This window comes from Rhineura floridana, chromosome 1 (assembly GCF_030035675.1).
Source record: "Rhineura floridana isolate rRhiFlo1 chromosome 1, rRhiFlo1.hap2, whole genome shotgun sequence".
Classification (NCBI taxonomy): domain Eukaryota; kingdom Metazoa; phylum Chordata; class Lepidosauria; order Squamata; family Rhineuridae; genus Rhineura; species Rhineura floridana.
In genome coordinates this window covers 123,883,005-123,899,377 of record NC_084480.1, presented here as the reverse complement: position 1 = coordinate 123,899,377, position 16,373 = coordinate 123,883,005, and the positions used below count along the sequence as shown (strand labels likewise).

At 41.8% G+C, this 16,373-nt stretch overlaps 1 long non-coding RNA gene across 1 annotated transcript in view; it reads left to right on the top strand.

Moving 5' to 3' along the window:
* Positions 1 to 300: 300 nt before the first annotated feature.
* LOC133379863 (uncharacterized) overlaps positions 301 to 16,373 on the top strand; it is a 50,894-nt gene continuing 34,821 nt past the window's right edge. The window contains exon 1 of the long non-coding RNA XR_009761293.1: positions 301 to 368. This is a non-coding gene — a long non-coding RNA (uncharacterized LOC133379863). The remainder of the gene's footprint in view (positions 369 to 16,373) is intronic.

Sequence of the window (16,373 nt, the reverse complement as noted above, 5' to 3'; positions counted from 1 at the left end):
AAATGCAACCAAATAAAATAAATAAATAAATAAATAAATAAATCTATTGTCCAGTCATTTATATGGTTATAGGCATGTCTTGGTTTAATACCTCCACATTATTCAAGGTGTCCTCAAGATGATTAGGTCTATCATTTGGGTGGTAATAATTAGTTATTTTTGCTTGCTTCACATTGGTATGAGGCTGGGTGAAGTCATTTGGTTGAAGGCCTAAATCCTTATAATTTTTCCTGGTAAGGACCATTTTCTAGGAATTTTTGTTATTTTTGATGTTACTTCAGTAAGTATGTCTTTAAATTTCAAAAAGGAAAACGAGGCGTGCTCAATCAGCTCCTTTTAGTTGTTTAAAATGTTGGTGATTAAAAACAGTAAGTTCAAAGACTAACATGACAAACTTTAAATAAAATATTAAGTAAAAAACTTTGTTTCAGCTGGATAATTAGATGTCTGTTGGCTGGATATTCAAGGTCGGAGATTAGAGTCTGTTTTGGCTTGGAAGCTAAACAAAAGATATCGAGTCTCATACGGAGAACAGCAAAATAACTGAAGTAAAAGGTAATAGGGTCGTCTTGATAGCCAGTTGTAAAGGTCTGCAAGCAATCATAAGATATTGATAAGTAGAGCAAACTTACTCTATTTCCAGCCTGAATATTGCAATAATAAGTAGATAAGCTTCATGGAGCTCTACTTTCTTTGTCTTCACTGTACTGCGGCCATCTTGGAGTCCACCACAGATCCCCAATCTCAGATTTAAAACTATGTTTTACTGGTGATCTCTGCGTTCACATTTTATCTTGTCTTTATATTTTGTTGAGTGTAGTTTGTATATTGTATTATGATTTAAAATTGTTATAACCCCTCTGGGTCGTGCATGGGCACCAAAAGGGTGGGACAGATTTTCTATAAGCAAATGGTGCTATTTAGTCTAAACATGAAAATAATGAAAACGTCCTGGTCCATAAATGAATCTGCTCCAAATTCAGTGTCCTAATGGCAGATTTTGGTATTGGTCCCAAAGTTTTTTGAAGAGTTTTCAGAAGTGCTAGAATTCTAGAGAATTTCTGTGAATTTTGGTGGCAAGCCTAATGATAACTGAAAACGCAGTCCCATCCATGAGCTGGCTATGACTGCATGCAAATCACTGTGCATGGGAACAATAATAGTGATTCACTCTGGCCATGCAATTGTCCAGATAGCAGATTCTGACAGGCAGCAGACAGCTAGTCTGATTTTTTTTTAACCTACCTATCTGAATTTGTCACTGTTGGATCAGAGACCAAAACAGTGGTCAGTGAAGATGTATTCATAAGTAGATTTCCCCCTGCCCAGTTAATCAGAATGTGTTTTTTAAGTCCATTGTGTTCGTAGAATTTTTAAACTGAGTTCCTAAGAACCTTCTTTGGGCGCTTATTAGAGTTCTTCAATGAGAAGGTCAGTAATGGCAGCCAAACTGAATAGTACTTGTTCACCATGGAAGATCTTCCCCTGCAATCAGGCTCAGAGCCAGCAGGTGACCAGGTCAGGCACTGGCTGAGGGCTCCTGTGGCCCAGAAAGGCCCCTGAGGGGCCCTTCCTTAGGCTGAGAGAGTGGAGCTCACTCTCCATGATCTGCACCAGCATCAGGTCATGGCGGCCAGCAGCCCGACACTGCCAAGGACTGTGGATCCATCCTCCCAGGACACCCCACTACCATGTAGGTGGTGTGGAGTTAAATAGCCCGGCCAGCCCCACCTCCCTCCCTTGTCGCTGTGTCAGCACACTAGTGAACTGTGCGTGCATGCATACCATCACCCAAGATAGTGGTGGTGGGGTGATGGCAGGCATGCACACACAGTGCATTAGCACGCTGATGCAGCAATGTGAGAGGTAGATACCTGTGCCATCTGCATCAGTAGGGGGTTGTTGGGGAACATGACATGTCTACCTGGCCCATTCATGCCTGGTGTTGGCCATGCCTGTAATGCACAGCTACAGGTTGTTGGAACTTTTATTTATTTATTTAATATATTATCTTACATTTATATCCCACCTTTCCTCCATCATGGAACCTAAGACTGCATCCATGTGGTCTCCCATTCAGGCACAGAGTAGACCCAGACTTAGCTTCAACAAGGTAGAGGCCTCTATCTACCCCTCCTAGCTTGGAATGAAGACATGAAACACAGATTGAGGTAAATGGGCAACACTTTTTTTAACTTAATAAGATCTACAAGATTATCTTGACCAATTCCAGTCTGAGTTCAGGCTGGTTGTGGGACTGAATTGGCCTTGGTTGCACTGATGTATGACCTTTATCAGGAGGACAAAGGGAGTGTGACCCGGTTATTTTTACTTGATCTCTTGGTGGGTTTTGATACCATTGACTATGGTATCCTTCTGGGCTGACTTGGTGAGATGGGTATTGGAGGCACTGTTTTACAGTGGTTCTGATCCTATCTTCAGGGTCATTTTCAGAGAATAGCATTGTGTGATTGTCTTTTGCCCCCGTAGCAGCTGTGCTGTGGGGTGCCACAGGGTATCATCTTGTTCCCCATGCTGTTTAACATCTATATGAACCCCTTGGGAGCAGTCATCAGGAGATTTGGGGCAAGGTGTCAGCAGTACACTGACAATACCCAACTCTATTAATATTTAAATAGGGAGAGGCAGTGCAAGCCCTTGACCATTGCCTGGACTTGATGGTGGGCTGGATGAGGGCCAGTATACTGAGTCTGAATTCTAGCAAGCTGTGGATTGGTGGTTCCCAAGTTCGGATAATTGGTCAGTTGCCTGCTTTGGATGGGGTCATACTCCCTTTGAAAGAGTAGGTCTGTAGTCTGGGGGTGCTCCTGGATCCATCTTTCTCGATAGAGGCCCAGGTGACCTCAATGTCTAGGAGTACCTTTTACCAGCTTCAGCTGGTAAGACAGCTGCAGACATATCTGGACAGGGATAGACTGACCACTGTTGTGCATGCACTGGTAACCTCCAGGCTAGATTACTGGAATGCACTCTATGTGAGGCTACCCTTGAGGTTGGTCTGGAATTCAAATTCTTTATTGTTACAGTCATAGACCAAAACATTTATATAAATAAAGCTATGTACATTTATAACAAAAATACATCTATACAATCATATCAAAAACATAGAGAAGTATAAAAACAATAAAACAGTTATATGGAAAGGAAAACATCTGAAGGGGTAAGTGCCCTCCAGACTGATTGAGCCGCAGAAATATATTTGGCTACAAGCAAGGTAGTATCCCTGTTAGCCGCAGACAGAAGGTAGCAGAGTAAGCGGTCAAGCGGTTTATTAGGGAATTTATTTATAATAGGAATTATAAATTTAGAGCAAAATGCAGCATATAAGGAACACTCAAAGACGACGTGGAATAGGGTTTCTATGGCACTGACACCACATGGGCATAAACGATTTGCGTAAGGAATGTGCTGAAATCTCCCTTCTAATAAGGTGGAATAGAGACAATTAAATCTAGCCTTCATGAAGGCTAGACGGTATTTGGGGATCGTAAGGTATTCCAGATAAGAGGCGTTAGATGATGGCGCAAAACTCAAACCAAAATGAGTGGGGGAACAAGTCGAAGTGGCTGCAGTGATGGAACTTTGAAGGTCCATATCACTGATACGAGTCAGGATTGAAAGCTTAACTGACTTTGGATCCTGAGTTATCAGATGTTCATTTGAAAGGCCAATATTTGCAAGATAGTTTATAAATGTTTGGGCCCATTTTGAAATAAAAATATCTTCCCAGAGTAATGGGAGATAGCCAGAAGAGTATTCATAAGACATTTTAACCCCAAAATTTAGGGCAGTCATCCATGCTTGGGACTTTAGTGAGACCAGACCAGTTTCCAACCTGAGGCAGCCAAAGGTACACATCTGGGAACACCTAGAATTTGTCTTAGAAATAAAGATAGAACTGCCTCCATTGAGGGGTTGAAGGCGCCAATCCATAAGGGAGCCCCATAAAGAAGTTGGGAAATAGTTTTGGATCTGAAAACCTTGATGGCTGCCGGGATGTACTGTCCTCCTTTAGTAAAGAAAAACCTTCGGATGCCATTGGCTGAATTTCTAGCGGTAGCAATTGCACCTCTAATGTGAGGAGTCCAAGACAAAGAAGAATGAAATAATAACCCAAGATATTTGAAATGGGGAACCTGTTCAATTTTATGAGTATTGATCGTCCATTCATGAACAGAAGAATGTTCAGCAAAGGCTAAAATCTTTGTTTTGGAGAAATTTATAATCAATTTATTTTCGTTACAATAACTCATAAAGACTCTAATTAAACGTTTAAGTCCTACTCTAGATACTGATAGAAGAGCAGCAGCAGCAGCATACAGTAGCAATGGGCAATGCAAATTCGCTAGTTTGGGGGGATGAAAATCTGGGGATTGACAGTGTGAAGACAAGTCATTCATGAAAAAATGGAATAATAGCGGGGCAAGGATACAGCCCTGTCTAACTCCTTTTGTAGTATTAATAGGATTTGTAAGGTGACCATCACGACTGCACCTGACCCGGAAAGATGTGTGTTGGTGAAGACGACTAATTAAAAAAAGGAGTCTTTTATCGATTGTAGATTTAGCGAATTTAGCCCAAAGTATCGCCCTAGGGATGGAATCAAAAGCCGATTTCAAATCGACAAAGGCAACAAAAAGACCGTTGCCCCAGTGATTCTTATATTTTTTGGCTAAATGATTTAAAATCACGCAATGCTCGATCCCAGACCTACCTTTCCTGAAGGCTGCCTGCTCCCTCCCAAGAATATTTTCCTCCTCAAGCCATGAGGAGAGCCTCCCTTTTAAATAGTAGGCATAAAGTTTACCGATAATGGAAAGGAGACTGATTGGACGATAATTTGCAGGGTCTTCATTGTTCCCTTTTTTAAATATAGGGATTACAATGGATTCAAGCCAAGACTCAGGAATACATCCCGAGTTATTAATTAAGGTAAAAAGATTAGCAAGAAGGGGGACCCACCAAGCTTGATGAGCTTTCAGCATTTCAGAGGGAATATTATCGAGACCAGGGGCTTTACCAGGTTTCAAACAGGCAATCAGGCCGGCAATTTCTTTTTGAGTTACTGGTTGCCATATGGGTAGATTTGTTGGAGTATCAATTAAAAGATCCACATTAGCAGATTCATTGCAAGCAGAAAAATATTTTTCCCAGAGATAAGGAGAGATGTGACAAGGGGCCGGATTTAATGGTCTCATGGAGCCAGCAACAATCCTCCAGAAACACTGCGAGTCTTTTGTTCTGGAAGCGTGGATTAGGGCTTTCTAATCTTCATGCATCACCTGCCTTTTTTTGGTGGCTATCAATTGCTTGTAATTCTTTTTAATCAAGTAATACTCTGGGGGAAGGGAAATTAGATTTAACTGTCGGTAGTGTTGATATATCCGTCTCAACTGTCTCTTGACACCTAGGCAATCCTTATCGAACCATCTGGGAGTACCAAAGGAGGAAGGGGCCCTTGAGGAAGAAAATGATGTCATAATAGAGTCTTTAAGGTTTAAAGTTAGGGACTTATATGCTATTAGCGCTAAATTTGGATCAGTGGCAAAAATAATCTCCTTCTGCAAGGACAAAGCAGAGGGAGAAGCGAGAAAAGAGGTCACTTTAAGAGATACAGTGGAAGTCCACAAGGTCCTTTTGTGAATAGAATGGTTTAGAGTGGCCATTGTATTGTGGGTTAAGAGCAAACGACCGTCTACCGGTAATAATAAAGAAAAAGTAAGGGGAAGATGATCGCTGTCCTGTCTAAAGCCAACAGAAAAATTTAAAATGAACTCAAACAAAAAATGGGAAATTAGCACATAATCAATGACACTACATCCAAGGCCAGAAATGTAGGTGAATTCCGCACATGGGTCTAACTGACTGTGGCCGTTCAGCGTTATCAAGTTATGTCCAGCAAGGAATCGATTTAAACATATGCCACCATAGTTTATCTTGAGATCCTTGGAAAACCGGTCATGGGATGGAAAGTAGGGGGAAATATCCTCACCCCCCCAGAGGTTTGATGCAAATAGAGCATCATTGTGTGGACCAGACCTAGCACTGAAATCACCCATCACAATACAGGACGCTCTGGGAAATTTAGCCTCAAGTGATGTCAAATAGTTGGCAAGATCGTCCCAGTCCTGATCAATTTGTGCCCTAGAAGAATGGGGGGGGGATGTATACATTAACTAACAGAAGAGAAATTGTGCTAAAAACTAATAAAACAGCCTGGGCAATGTTTTTACAGGAAGGAACACTTAAAGGACGTGCTGTTAGAGAGGTGGAAATAAGTATGGCTAGACCTCCTTTGGGTCTGCCTATTGAGTTAGGTAGGGAAAAGGACGCCGGTAAACATAAGCAAGAGAAGCCATCCACAAATAATTTCTGAGAGCACCAAGTCTCCTGTAAAAAGATTAAATCAAATTTGTTCAGGAAGGAAACAAAATCTGGGTTCTTTTGTTTAGCATTCCACCCTGCAATATTCCAGGAAAGAAAGAGGACTGTAGAGTTAGGTGTGGGAACAGAAACCTGGCATGCATTAGTAATAGGACTCAGTGGAACAGAGAATTCCTTTAAGGAAGAGGATTTACAGTGTGAATGGTTTATATTCACAGGATAATTATTTATCGTTCTTTCATAAATTTCACAGATTGGAATTGGGGTTTCAGAATTTAATGGGGATTGTCATATTAATTCAGAAGCCTCATGGACTATAACATCACATGTTATACTGGGTCTGCATACATTTGTGTAGCAATGTGGCAGAACCTTTTGGGGGACTCTCGAAGAGGCAACTTGTATATTAGGAGGTGAGCTCAATTCGTATTCCTCCAGAAATCTAGAACAGGTCCTTTTAGCCCTTAGATTATTTAATAGGTTCTGCATTTTATTAATGACCTCGGTTTGTTCACTGTCTGAGAATGTATGGAAACTATTTATAAGTTCATCCTCTCCCTCGCACGCAAAGTCAAACGATGTTTGTTGATTAACCTTAGTATTTTCCATGTTATGAGATGACAGCGTAGAAGTGCGAATGGGAGCTAAGAGCGGGGAAGAGTTTACCTCATCCAGAATAAGAAAATAAGAGTTAAGAGAATTAGGTATTTCAGAGTTTGAAGTTTCTTGAGAAGGAAGAGACAGAGAAGATAGGTTATTTCCCATCATAGTTTGTCCTGTATTCAGTGAAAAGCGATTTGTCTGAGGTAAGCTATTTAGAGAAAGCTGATCCAGAGGTGAATTCCGGATTCCAGAGTTTGATGAGTTATGTTTGCTTCTAATCAGGGAAGGCTTCCCACTCCTTTGTGGTGAGGTCAAGTTAGTTAGTGGAATTCTCTTTGTGAGCAAGGGAATGGGTCCGGCCTCATTTGTGAAGTATCTTTGAACAATTATTCCATGCCTGCCTAGAATGGATTTATTTGCAATTAACCATGTTGATATCACAGACGATTTCAGGGTAAGTAAAACGGACGTTTTAATCGAGGGGTTGTAAAGGAATTCCACATGCAGGATGTCGTCCAGCCATAAATCCATTGCAGCTAGAGACTGAAGAGCATGACACACTCTTTGTTTCCTAACGATAGCTTTTTTTTTAAATGTAGAAAAAGGAAGGTTCAGGAGTGCAAGTTTATTTGGGTTTAATCTCAGAAGCCAGTTACTGTTTGAGATTTCTTGCCGTGAAATCATACTGTTTATAGAGCCTTTTTCACTTTCAATCCTCGGGTTGGGGGGTGAAAATATATCTGGCAAAATCGAAATTTTCTTGCTGTCTGGCAAAACATCACAGTGGATTTTGGAGGATATTCTCTTTGAAGATGAATCTGATTGCTTCTTTGTTAGCAGGTCTGAATGTTGTTGAACTTTAAGTAGATTAAAAAGTTTCTGGAAGTTCATCTTCTTGCTCCGTGGTAATTTGTAATTTTTAATATTTTTAGATTTTTTTCCCTTTCGGTAAACTGCGAGGTTTCTTTTTGTTGGCGCTCTTCGTAGCTGTTTCTAGCTTATGAGCTGATGAAGTAGAATTTAAGTATTTACGACAATCAGTTAGTTCTTTCATAAATGATTTTAATAAACTATTTGTTTCTTCCAAGAAGATTTTGGTATTTTCAGACTCTTTAGCCATAATAGCTAATTTTAGCTGCAAGCATTTTTGGCCAGTTAAAAGTAATTTTAGGCCAATTTGTGACAATTCCATAGTTTCCATAACTTCTAGAGAGCAGACAGAAGATGGCTGGGGTTGAGCAAAAGAGGGAGTCTGGCAGACAGAATCTGAAGCATTGACGTTAAACGAAGCGGCAGGAGAAAATTGCAAGTCACTGTCCTTGGACTGAGATGAAAATGGCGTCGCCTCGCATTCAAGTGCCTGCTGCAAGGGGTTGCTCAGACTAGATAAAGACGTTTGGCCAGAAGGGAGATCCAAAAGTGTTCCAAAATGCGAACTTTGTAGGATTCCTGGATCATCCGATGCCAGGATCTCCTCACTCAAGCATGGGCAGGAATGATCTATTTCAATTCGAGAGGAGAATCGAGACGAGACCAGAGGAATCCTCATCTGGTCTTGACTCTATTCTTTTTGTCCTGCAGCTTTAGTTGGTATAAAGAAGTTTGTAATTTTGGGCTGATAAGCCGCTTTTCCAGGAGCTTCCAATATCAGGTCCAATTTAGGATCTTGTTCATAACATTTTTTCCTTTTTTGTACCATTTTAAGGACAATATGGTCTGGAAGCTGCACCTGGTGCAAAATGCAGTGACAAGACTGCTCACTGGGGCAGGGTATCCCCAGCATGTCACCCTGCTGCTGAAAGAATTACACTGGCTACCTATTAGGTGCCGGGCTAAGTTCAAGGTTCTAGTTTTGGTGTACAAAGCCTTATACAGCTTGGGACCAGGACACCTGAAAGACCATCTTACCCTTATATACCCAGTCGATCACTGCACTCTGCAGGTGAGGGCCTCCTGCAGATACCATCTTATCAGGAGGTCCATTCTGCACAACATAGGAAATGTACCTTTAGTGTAGAAGCATCTACCCTTTGGAATTCCCTCCCCTTAAATATTAGACAGGTGCCATCTCTGTTATCTTTTTGGTGCCTACTGAAGACCTTCCTCTTTCAACAAGTCCTTTAAGTAGAGATCTTATCTGTGTCTGTGTTGGAACTCCTTTTTAATATATTTTTAAATCTTCTTTTTTCAAAAAATAGATGTTTTTAAAGCCTTTTAAAATGTATTTAAAGATGTTTTGTTTTAATATATTTTAAAGTCTGTTTTTATGACATGTTAACATGTTTTTAGTGCTCTTGTTTGCCACCCTGTGCTCCTACTGGGAGAAAGGGTGGCATATAAATCTAATAAATAAAGAAATAAATTATCTACAACAATCATTATGTTCTTAAGTTTTTATGGTAGGTATAAGCATGTTAGCAACAAACTAATGACCCTATTGTGCAGGTTCTTCATGTAAGAGCTGGGGAAATAAACTCTCCTACTGTCCTTCTCCATGTGTGATTCCATCCTGGTTCTGAGCAGCAAACCATTCTGCTGACTGCACTGTGCTTGTGTTTGCTGGTTCACCTGAAAGATGTGCAGAGGAGGCACCTGATTTTCTCATGCCATCTTGGCTGCTCAGCCATTGATGTGATGAGACAGACTGGATCTAAGAGCAGCCCCCCTTCTGTAGCTCCACTTGCTGTTTGGCTGTAACAGGTTGCTTGTACAAGTGCCCCTTCATCATAAAGATCCTTCAAGGTCGTCATCAAGGTAGTCATTTAACTCCCTCCCTATACACTTGTACCTGCCAGCTATGTCAGCATTCGTGCCACACAAAATTGCCAATTTCCCCCACCCAAAGCTTGAAGCAGACAAAAAAGTGCTCTCGGTCTTTGAGAGCACCCCCCTCAAAAAAGCTCTATTTAGCTCTGGAAATGGTGGCTGGCTAATCCTATGCTGTAAACTAAAATTATGGGCAGAATAGTGGAGAGAAACAGCAGGCTCTCTTTGTAAGGTTGCCAGTACCCTTCTCTCGGTTGGCTGGTGTTTCCGGCTCACTGTGGTGCACCACTGTCTTGGCCTTCATCCCAAAAAGGGGGTGGTGGCAAACTTGCCCTCCCACATCTGAAGCACAGATGGGAGGCACACCAATGTGTCTTCAGACCCATACCCATAGTCCTATATACTATAATGCACTCTTAATGTGCCTGAAGCAATGGCTAGGGTCCATAGATATGAACTGACAGCTCTTCTTAGATTATGGCCTAGGATGCCCTGCAACATCCAGGAGTTCTCTTATGGATAATTACGGCTTCCTCGGGAGACCAATCATTGTGTAAAGAGTTCCCTGAACATAGAAAACTTTGAATTATGAACTATAAACTCTATACCAGGGGTGGATAAACTCTGGATCTCCAGATGTTGCTGAACTGCAACTCCCATCATCCCTGACCATTGGAGGCCCAAAGGTTCCCCATACCTGCTCTATACTATCCTGCTGAAACTGATTTTAAAAAGCTAACATAAAACCCAAACTGTACACTGTTGCTTTTACACAGAAGTCTATTCTCTTTTGGATCTCCTTGCATATCCCCATGCAGTTCAATTGTTCTTCAAATGTTTTATCCTTTTTTTAAAATGCTGTGATGAATTTCTTCATTCCCTTTTATTATGTTGTGGGTTTTTGTTTTTGGTAAATCAGTCTTTTCTTTTGACATTTATAAATGAAAAAATAAAACAGGCTGAATCCCCAGTTAGCATCCATTTATTAAGGATGATCTTTCATGTATAGCAGTATTTGGCTTGATTTAATACACTAACATTTCCAATTTGGCCCCAGTTCAGGAATCGTGTTGGTAACATTGCACCCTGTGGTTAAATAGTGGCTAATCAGTATTTATGAATAGGGTTTTAGGAGGTCCCTAAAGAGAACCACTTTTACAATGAAGCTAGAGAAGTGTTCCCTACCTTTATGAAAAACCACTGTTGCTAAGTTTCAAGATTCTACGTGGTACGTTAAAGTGGAATATAGCTTTTTCTTTCCCCCCAGATGCATTTTTTAAAAAATGTAATAAAAAAGCTGACAGTAAGTTAAATGGAGTATATGTTCCTTACAGACATTAAAGCTATTGGTTAAACTTTGTAATTACTATGCAAATCAAGTGCCATAGATAAAAAATGGCAGTGAAGTGAGGAAATGGAGGTGGGGGTGTCACCCAGTTTGAAATACAACCAAAGAGAATAAGGGGGGGAAATACTTTTTAACGTGCAAGTTTCTCTCTTTCCTCCCCCACCCCTCAAGCCGTAGTTCAACAAACACTTATTTAGGATTTATCCCAGTTAGGGTTGCACTTTAAGAACTCCAAAATAAGGAACACATTGCAAGAATGTAAGAAAAAGATCTGATATTTCATGGAACACATTGCACGAAGGTAAGAAAATGATGCATTATTATATGTTTCAGAACATCAGCAGTGCTTTATTAGAATGCACTCCCCTTAATGTATGGTAATTAAGTTGCATTTGGCAGTTACGGTGCATCTCACAGATAAAGAGGATTCATAAAGAAGGAACTGTTGCTTGAAACAGGAATCGGCACCAAGCTGGATCCGCTCTGAAGTCAGTAGGCCTGTCAGTACTGTGGTTTATGTCCAATTTATGTCTGATAATGGTAAAATGAGAATAGAAACGCAATAATAATGGGCCAGTCTAATAATGAGTCTTTGCACCCTGTCTTGTTTTTAAATTAAAATTGTGTGGCAAGGTTTGCCAAATTACATGACAAGAAAAGTGTAATTCTGAAACCAGTATACATTAGGCAAATGTGCACGGCTCCTTTTATTGTGTGTAATTATACAATTTGTATGATTTTGTATAATTAGTTTTGCTGCTGCTGGGCATGGTGAGGGGCAAAGAGCTATAGTTGTCATTTAAATCTCATAGAATGCTAAATTCTATATTCTGTGCTTTGTCTGCATTTCCAGCAAGGTGTGGCTTACACACAGTCTTGCCAAGGATCTATCCAGCCTAATGTTCAATCAAAATATCACAATCACATTACCATGATAGTAGGCATGTCTTAACACTCAAAAGACTTACACCTTCGGTACACAGGTCACCCTGTTATAAAATCATCCACACCAAGCCTCTAGGAAAGAAGGAAGGATATTGTTACCATAGAAAAGCATGTGCACGCACGCACACAGAGAAAGGTAAACTTAAGCAGATCAGATGTTTTCAGTTAGACTTTTATCAATACGCTGCTGAAAATGGGTTCCCCATGTTGAGTGATCCCTATCTCAGTCTTAATATTTGCAAGTTCCCAACATGTGACTCATTCTCCTTATGCAAGGGGGAAGGGTTGTAGGTCAGTGGCAGTGATGCGTTGACTGCTGAAGATCTCAGGCTCAAGCCCCAGTATTTGAGTTGAGATAGGGCTAAGAAAGCTTCCTGTTTGAAACCCTGGAGGGGGGTTCCCAGTCAGAGTAGTAAAAAGCAGCGTCATATGCTGTGTCTGTCTGTTTGCCCTTTGGCCACCAGAAAGTGGTGTGGAAACAGAGACGTTTCCATTGTGATTTGGATTGGTATAGTCATGTAATGAGTGCTTGGAAATCCAGAATGGGAATTACTCACCATGGGGAGGTTGTTTTGGGTGACAATCCTGTGACTACAGAAACCTTTCAAGGGAGACATCTTAATATTATCTGAGCCCAGCACTATTGGTCTTCCACAGTATTGTGCAGATGGAAGGATTATTGGGTTCTAGGCTATGGCAGGTAGGAAATGAAGAGTTGCTGATTTGCAGTAGATCAATAAGGATTCCTGACTCTCAAAGGTTTAACAACAGAAACAACCAAAAAAATTAAAATTTTGTTTTATTTTCTAAGCTAGGCTGTTACTAAACATGATTTGTAGTAATTCAGATTTAAGAACATAAGAACATAAGAAGAGCCTGCTGGATCAGGCCAGTGGCCCATCTAGTCCAGCATCCTGTTCTCACAGTGGCCAACCAGGTGCCTGGGGGAAGCCCGCAAGCAGGACCCGAGTGCAAGAACACTCTCCCCTCCTGAGGCTTCCGGCAACTGGTTTTCAGAAGCATGCTGCCTCTGACTAGGGTGGCAGAGCACAGCCATCATGGCTAGTAGCCATTGATAGCCCTGTCCTCCATGAATTTGTCTAATCTTCTTTTAAAGCCGTCCAAGCTGGTGGCCATTACTGCATCTTGTGGGAGCAAATTCCATAGTTTAACTATGCGCTGAGTAAAGAAGTACTTCCTTTTGTCTGTTCTGAATCTTCCAACATTCAGCTTCTTTGAATGTCCACGAGTTCTAGTATTATGAAAGAGGGAGAAGAACTTTTCGCTATCCACTTTCTCAATGCCATGCATAATTTTATACACTTCTATCATGTCTCCTCTGACCCGCCTTTTCTCTAAACTAAAAAGCCCCAAATGCTGCAACCTTTCCTCGTAAGGGAGTCGCTCCATCCCCTTGATCATTCTGGTTGCCCTCTTCTGAACCTTTTCCAACTCTATAATATCCTTTTTGAGATGAGGCGACCAGTACTGTACACAGTATTCCAAATGCGGCCGCACCATAGATTTATACAACGGCATTATGATATCGGCTGTTTTATTTTCAATACCTTTCCTAATTATCGCTAGCATCGAATTTGCCTTTTTCACAGCTGCCGCACACTGGGTCGACATTTTCATCGTGCTGTCCACTACAACCCCGAGGTCTCTCTCCTGGTCGGTCACCGCCAGTTCAGACCCCATGAGCGTATATGTGAAATTCAGATTTTTTGCTCCAATATGCATAATTTTACCCTTGTTTATATTGAATTGCATTTAAAATCAGATATCTATATACAGGTCATCCTAGTGTATGGATCACCATATCTATTGTATTGGTACATCATGGAATTCTCACAGTATCTCTTGGATGGGGATACAGCTGACAATTCTTCACTATCTGGGCTACCATTCTACATCTAGCTCCTACTCTCATGACCTACCAAATAGCACCTAGCTCTGACTGGTGGACTTTTAAAAAAAATTCCAAAAAGTCCACATCTCTTCTAGGCCACACTGCCAGTTGAAGTGGGACAACAATGTGGCCAAACAATTCTGGCCTATGCCCCATTTGGATGGACAGTGTCTCCAAGAACATGCCCCAGAATCCTCTGAGGAGGCTAGAGTCCAGTGGCTAATTTATTTATTTATTTATTAAACTTATATACCGCCCCATAGCCGAAGCTCTCTGGGCGGTGCACAAGACTAACATCAAAATACAATAAACACATATTAACAATTTAAAACATATTAAAAGATTTAAAATATTTTAAAAGATAAAACAATTCCAACACATGCTAAAACATATTAAAATGCCTGGGCGAAGAGGAAAGTTTTAACCTGGCGCCGGAAAGATAAAAGTGTTGGCGCCAGGCATATCTCCTCAGGGAGATTGTTCCATAGGTCAGGGGCCACCACTGAAAAGGCCCTTTTTCTTGTTGCCACCCTCCGAGCTTCCCTATGAGTAGGCACTCGGAGGAGGGTCTTCAATGTTGAGCGTAGTGTACGGGTAGGTTCATATCAGGGGAGGCGTTCCATCAGGTATTGTGGTCCTGTGCCGTGTAAGGCTTTGTAGGTTAAAACCAGCACTTTGAACCGGGCCCGGAAACATATAGGCAGCCAATGCAAGCGGACCAGAATCGGTGTGATATGTTCGGACCGTCTGGTCCCCGTTAACAGTCTGGCCGCTGCATTCTGTACGAGCTGCAGTTTCCGAACCGTCTTCAAAGGCAGCCCCACGTAGAGTGCATTGCAGTAATCTAGTTTAGAGGTTACCAGGGCATGAACTACTGAAGTGAGGTTCTCTCTGTCCAGATAGGGGAGTAGCTGGGCCACCAGCCAAAGTTGGTAAAAAGCATTCCGTGCCACAGAGGCTACCTGAGCCTCAAGTGATAGGGATGGTTCTAAAAGGACTCCCAAGCTACGAACCTGCTCTTTCAGGGGGAGTGCAACCCCATCCAGAACCGGTCGAACATCCGCCATCCGGTCAGGAGAACCACCCACCAACAGCATCTCAGTCTTGTCTGGATTAAGCCTCAGTTTGTTAGCTCTCATCCAGTCCAGTGTTGCAGCCAGGCATCGGCTAATGATTAGGGATTAAGCAGAAAGGTTATAAAAACATAACAGCCCTATAGGATCAGGCCAAAAGCTTATGTCATCTAGCATCCTGTTTCCTACTGTAGCCAATCCGATGCCTATGAGGCGCCCCCAAGCAGGGCATGAGTGCAGTAGCACTGCCCTGGTACTCAGAGGCAGGTTGCCTTTCATCCTGGAGGTAATATATAGCCATCATCACTAGTAGCCCTTGACTGATGTGGAAAGAACTCCTTGAAGGAGACAATAAAAATAAAATTGGATTTGGAAGGATCCAGATACAGAGAGTTCACTGCTTTGTTTTGTGAAAGAAGGGTAATATTCTCATTTTTCCTTTCATTAGGGAGGTACGCATGACACAGATGTGTACGTACCTCTGGCGTGCTGTGGCCATGCCTCCTGGTACCAGCACTCCCAGTGGAAATGCTTTTGGCTGAACATCAGGAAAACCTTAACAAAAAGCCTTGTGTCCAAATTCCTGGTGCAAAGCCCCAGCACAGCTTTCTCCTTTGGCAGGCATCTGGCTGTGGGGCACTTTCTCCAGACGACGGAGAAGATGGTCCACGGTAGCGTGGCAGGGAGAGCGGGCACAGAGACAGAGTGATGGTTTGAACCAGTGAATGATTTGCTGGCCTGCTTGGCCTATCGGTCTCACTGCAAAGCCGGAAGAACTCGCGATGCGTCCTCTTTAATTTTACGTCTGTTCTCATCTTATATTCTACTGAAAGATGACAGTTCTATTCATAGAACAGCCAGGACAATACTTTTGTCATTTATAATTGTTTTCAGAGCAGCTTGGTACATCCCTTAACAACAGCTATAAAAAGCCCACAGCAGTGTCTTTTATTACACTCTATGAGCATGCTGTTTAGCAAACAAGCGTGGGCCAATGTGGCCATAAGAAGCTCACATGGTCCCATTTTTGTTTTGTTTTGCACAGCTTTGTTCTCCTGCTGCTTTTAAAGTTAGAACTCCTCCATATGCTTAATGGAAATCGAGATGAGACATTGTTAGCAAGGAAGCAAGGAATTTATCAGTTGTGCCTCAAAGGTCCATTACACCATTCACTCCTTTGCCTAATGGTGTCATCGAGCTCTTAAGCACATTCCCCCCCCCATCAAGTATGTACCTCGCAGAGGACTAGGTTAGAGGCCTAACAGTGCTGTCCTACACATTGTCTCCCCAAAAGTAAATCTGGCCCTGCTTTACTCCCTCC